A 6,640-nucleotide genomic window follows, 5' to 3' on the forward strand; every position below is an offset into this window, starting at 1 on the left:
GTACACACAAGGATGTATGCATACGCACAAAATGGAAATCAGCATGCGTGCGTGCGCACAGCTACTTGTGCGTACGCACAAGAACCCAAGCAGAGCGAATCCAGAGCATCGCGAAGTGTGCGTGCGCACAACCATCTGTGCGTACGCACAAGTGGAAATTCAACGAAGTGTGCGGACGCACACATCTGTGCGTCTGCACAGGTCCCAGTGCGTGCCTTCATTAAAATTGCACGTGCACTCGTGATTTTGGGGCTTCCTTGGCCCATTTCTGAAGGCTTGAGGCTGAAATCAAGGGCTATATGAAGGGAGCAACACCACATATGAAGGGGGAGAACTTAGATTTTATTTTCCATAGTTTTACATAGTAGGAGTAGGAGTAGTGTAGATTAGGTAATTCTCTCTTAGGGTTTGTAGCATTTTATACTTCAAGTTTGGATTTGGATTATAGCAATTTTATTGTAAGTATTCCTTTAATTCTCTCTTTTATTACATTGCTTTCTCTACACTTTCTTATACTTTCATGTCTCTTGTCAACATTTACATAGTTTTGCAATTTTGAGTTTTGGTTTATGAATTTTATGTTTGATGCTTATTTTATGTTTGCTGAGTTGCTTATGTTGCTTGCTATCATTTATGCTTCACAGCTTTCATGATTTTCCCAATTTTGCCATATTTTATATTTATGCCCTTTATGTGTTTGATGAAATGCCAAGCTTAGTTATGGGGTAGATTTCCACCCCTTGGCTTGGGAAAATGAGTTTATGGATTACTAGAGCCATAATGTCCAACATTTAGTGGTAATTCTTAGGGAGTTAGTTGATTCTTGTTTCCATTAAAGCTAGCCTTTTACCAACTAGTTTGGTAAGTTGGTTAGGACTTATGGATTAAGGTCAATTATGCTTGCTTGACTTACTCCTCGATGGTTGGGGTTGACTAAGCGAGATTAACTCATGATAATTATCATAGTTGTGGTTATGGCAAGGAAGGGATCCCATAACTCATCCCAAGTCAAGCTTTCATTTATGTTTTGAACTACTTTTTATCACTTTATAGCATTACTTGTCCATATAACATAGATAGTTTTTATATTCCTTTATTGCTTTATTAATTGCAATTTTGTCTAGTTCTTTTATCTCTTTATTTTTATTGCTTCCTTATTATTGAAAACACCCCTTGTTTCCCACAACCAAAATTGTGTGCACTCTTGGCATTAAAAGCATGTACAAAGGGAGAAAGCATGAAGAAAACAAAGGAGAAGCATACATTGGAGTGTGCGTGCGCACAACCACCTGTGCGTACGCACAAAAGCCGCAAAACCATGTGTGCGTACGCACAAGCGGAAAATCAGCATGTGTGCGGACGCACACGTCTGTGCGTCCGCACACGTCTGTGCATCCACACACGTCCCAGCACGTGACTCACTTAATGAAAATCGCTGGGGGCGATTTCTGGGCCTCCAGAGTCCAGTTTTTGGACCTTCTGAAACTGATTCTTCCTATATTAGACAAGGCCTTACTCCATGTGAAGAGGGGAGCAATTAGGGCTAGTTTTGCATCATGTAGTTCATTTTCTAGAGAGAGAAGCTCCCCATTCTCTCTAGAACCTAGGGTTTTTAGTTTATTTTCTTTGTAATTTTCCTTTTTAACTCTTGTTTTAATCTAGTTCCTTCTACCTTTCTTTGTTTTCTTGTCTTAATTTCCTTGGCTTATCTTGTTAATTTCTCACTTTTGTTGCCTTTTATGTTTAAGCACAATCTTGTAATTTTAATTTACATTCAATGCAATTTTATGTTTCATATCATCTATTGCTTTATTGAGTTGTTATCTTTATTTTCCTTGATTAGTAGTTGTAGCATTTATTATTTCTTGTCATTTTATCATGCTTTATTTTCACACCCACCAAGTATTTGACAAAATGCTTGGTTGGGCTTTTGCATAGTTTTTCTCACTCTTGGTTGAGAAATTGTGTGGTTTGGGTGAACTTGAGTGGTGGATGTCCATTCCACATTGTGTGAGGGTTGTTAATTAATTTGGTTTCCCTTGACTCTAAGTGACCCACTAGTGTTGACTTAGGACTTAGGGATTGAGATCAATTATGCCTAGTTGACTTATCCTCGATGTAGGGTTGACTAATTAGGATTAATCCACACACAATTACCATATTTGTGGTCCACAACTAGGATAGCAAGCCCTAATTACCCAATTCTCACCAAGAGACCTTCTTAGCATTTAAATTCCCTTTGCATTGCTTTTACTTGCTTTGACTTTTAATTTCTTGTATGTCAAGTTACTTTCTTGCATTTTAATTTCTTGCCAATTGCTATCATCCGACCCCCATCTTCCTCATAGCCAATAATATGACACTTAATTGCAACTCCTAGGGAGAACGACCCGGGACTTAAAACTCCCAGTAAATTTTGTATTGATTGTGACATTTTCATATTGAAATTTGATATTGGTCAATTGTTGGGTTTGGAACTATACTTGCAACGCTGATCTTATTTTGAAGATAAATTCCAACCCCACTTTGGTCACTCATCAGTGCGTGTACGCACAGGTGTGTGCGTACGTACACATGCTGATTTTCCTCTTGTGTGTGCGCACAGGATGTCGTGTGCACGCACACATGGCTGTGTTTCTTGTGCGTACACACAGGGGATTGTGCGCATGCACACTCCAATGTGTGCTTCTCCTTTCTTTTCTTCATGTTTTCTCCCTTTGTACATGCTTCCCTTGCCAAACTTGCCTCTAGGACCTAAAATCACTCAACAAACATGTCATGGCATCGAATGGAATAAAAGTGGGATTAAAATCACTAATTTAAGCACAAAATAGCATGTTTTCACAATTAAGCTCAATTAAGGGAGAGAACACAAAAGTATGCTATTTGGATGAATAAATGTGGGTTTAAGTGATGAAATCCACTCAAATCAAACCAAAATATATCGTCAAATATGGATTCATCAATTCCCCCACACTTAAACAATAGCATGTCCTCATGCTAATCACAATCAAAGGAGAAGGATAAGGAGGGCAAGCAATTTATTAAATGCAACTACTTATATGCAGGCAACTATACTAAATGCTATCTATCTATATCTACACTATGGTTCCTATTGAGTTTGGCAAAAACAAACAAAAGAATCTCAATCAATCCAAAATAGAACTTAGGGCCAAGACAAGAAAATATAATCAATGTAATCAATGTCCAAAGATTTGATTTGAAATTTTCAAAATTAAGTTTAACAACTTGCAAGAAGATACAAGATAAGTAATGGGAACATAGAATTGAGCAATTGAACCCCACACCGGATGTGTTTACACTCTAATTGCTCAGTGTGTAGGGTTTGATCACTCAATCATCCTTTAATCATGTTTTTCAAAGATTTTCAAGTCATCTAACAATCAACTAATATTTGATGCATGAAAAACAAATATCATGAGGTCTTTGTAGGGTTGTAATAGGGCTAAGATTTAGGTAAGATAAATATGGTCAAGTGGACTTAAAGATTGAATCTTTGATTAGCTCAAGTATCTCACCTAACCCTATATCATCCTACACACATAACAAAACAACCTAACTACCCATTTATCCCTTTTCTCACATTCACTCATGCATCCTTCTTTTTCAATTCAACCACATATGCATCTCTTATTTACATTCTTATTATCATTAAATCTCTTTTCTTTTTTTTTCTTTTTCTTTTTTCTTTTCTTTTTTTTTCTAAAGGTATATACACCAAAATTTTTCTTTTATCTACAAAAAGAGATGCATATGTCTTACTTAATAGATGAATGAGTGCTTACCCAATTTCCAAATATTCTCAAAGAACACCCAAACTAACTAACTACCGATGTTTCCTACAAATTCTCCCCACACTTGATTAATACACACACACTCAAACCCAAGCTAATCAAAGATACAATTCAAGGACATTAATGGTTTTTCACTTAGGGAAAATGATGTGCTTAAAATAAGAACAAAGGGGAATTAAAAGGCTCAAAAAGTAGTTTACAATGGTAGATGTAAGGGTTGGCCATATGGGTTAAGTGAGTTTTATTTCAACAATGGCCTCACTCATACCAAATGCATTCAAAACAACAAATATAGGACATAAAGATTAAAGCAAATCTAAGATTACAATCATAAAAGGAGTTTATCACACAAGAACAAGATTTTGTGGTTGAAAAATGTGAAACCACTCAATTAAAGCTCAAATCTCACTAGGTATTTTATTCAAGCTCTTTTCTATGTTCCATAAAAAAAATACTTCAAGCAAGTTCAAAAACAAGTTTTTAAATCTAATCAATGGAACGCCCTAAAAGAGATTTCATGAAAATTCTTTGTTGTTTTACCAAACTTATTTACTCTAACATGCAACATGCAAGTATTTACTATCATAATAGTATAAGCACTAAAGAAATATATACAAACAAACCAAACAAAATGCAAATAAGAGCAAAAATTGCAAAAATTGAAGAAGAAGAACTAAAAAAAGTATTGCAAAGTGTCTAAGAAAAGGAATTTTACCCCCCTTGAAGTTGGCGATCCTCCCCCACACTTAAATAATGCATGGTCCTCCGTGCATACACATGATTCGGGGGATGAAGGACTATGAGGCTCCACCTTCAGCTGGTGGGCTCCAAGGGCTTCGGGTTGCTATATAAACAAATAAACAGCAATTGAGGAGAAGTAAGTTGTGTGGTATGATAAAAAGGCAATGTGCGTATTCTAAATGTGCATGGTTTAGAACACAACACATTGGTCAATTAAAAATAGAAACTACACAATCAAAAGAAATAGCAAGTTTCTCAATCAAGTAGTCCTAGGTTGCAAGTAATAGATAAGCAAAACTTAAGACACAAACAACCTAGGTAACCACAACTAAAGTGAATTGAGTATATAAGACATTGGTTATCAAAATCGTGCAAGTGAAAGTGCATGGTGAATAGAAAATGGCACAATCAACAACAACCAATTCAATGATGAAAAGAGACTACTTATTCACCCTTAGGAATAAGGAAATAATCACATGTATAAGGTGCTTGTTACAAAAAGTGACAAGTCTTGATAAGAATCAAGTCAAGTCGACTCAAAAAAATACAAAGCATTAACAAGGAACAAATACCTTGTTATGTGATTATATTCACTTAAAAATCATGATGAATGAGTAGTTCAACTCAATTCACTAAATTAAAAGTGTACAATTCAAAATGCCAAACAAGAATAAAGTCTAACACATATGGTCGCGACAACATATGAATCACACTCACAATTCATCTAGGCAATTAAATAAAGATTTAATGCTTAGTGCACATATTCATCAAGCTTGAAACCAAATTCAAGCAAGAAGCAACCCAATCAACATCAATCAAACACTTGCAATTTATTTAGTTAACAAATAACTAAACCAAACGTAACAAAATTACGAAAATGAAAAAGAGATGCAATGGAAACTAAGTAAAACAAGTAGAAATGCAAGGGAAAAGCAAGAGAAGAGAAGGGTGGAGGGGAGTGGAAGAGAAAAGAAGAGAAGGAGTAGAGAGAAGAGAAGAAGAGAAGTATGGTGGGTGAAAACAGGGGTGTGCGTACGCACAGGTACATGTGCGTACGCACAGGTACGTGTGCGTACGCACACTAGGCGGAAAAAGGGGTTATGCGCGTGCATAGCAGGGTGCGGGCACTGCGAACAGAATGAACATAAGGGCCTGTGCGCATGCACAAAGGTGTGTGCGGGCGCACAGAAGGGGAAAAGAGAAGGGGCATTCCCACGCACAAGAGGTGCGTGTGCTGCGAGCAGAGGGGGTTCCAAAGGTTGTGCATGCGCATAAAGCTATGTGCACGCACAGGTGTGGTTTTTTTTTTCAAAATGAGTTGGATCATGTGTGCGCCTGCATAGAGGTCTGTGCGTGAGCACAGAATCGAAAAGGGGCAGGGGTTCACGCGCAGAAGGGGTGCTAGCGCTCCCACCAGAGTGGGTGAAAGGTAGTGTGCGTACGCACAGACAGGTGCGTACGCATAAGGTGCGCAAAAAGAGGGCTACGAGCGTACGCACAGGAGCGTGCGCACGCACAGGGTGCAAAACATAGGGGAAGCGTGCGCACAAAGCGTGCTGGCGCTGCGAACAGGGGGCATAAAGGCTTGTGTGCGTACGCACAGGTGGGTGCGTACGCATAGAAGGTGAAATTTCGTTGTTGTGTGCGTGCACACAAAGGTGTGCGCACGCACATGCCCTGTTTTTTTTTCCAAAAATTTTTCTTCAAAATTCTAAGGTACCAAGTGTTAGTTCAATCAAAACTCAACACCGAATCATGCAAGAACCCATAAATTCATGATCCAAACCAAAATTAACCTAACAAAACTCAAAATTAAACTAATTCTAAGTTAACCAATCAAACAAAAATGCAATTAAGCCAGAATATATGCAGAAAGAGAAGAGTTAGAATAATGTTACCAAGTACTTTTATTTAATGTCTTTAAGTTAGACAATTGGGAGAGCCCTTGCTACGGTGGCTTGTGCTTGACTTCCCCACCAATGCTAGAATTTGCAATGTCCTCTAGGATCCCAATCCTAACCATCAACAAAAACAAAAGACAGCCAAAAAGTAAGCTATTTACATATTAACATATATACAATAGC

This window comes from Arachis ipaensis, chromosome B7 (assembly GCF_059453495.1).
Source record: "Arachis ipaensis isolate K30076 ecotype BB chromosome B7, ASM5945349v1, whole genome shotgun sequence".
Lineage (NCBI taxonomy): Eukaryota > Viridiplantae > Streptophyta > Magnoliopsida > Fabales > Fabaceae > Arachis > Arachis ipaensis.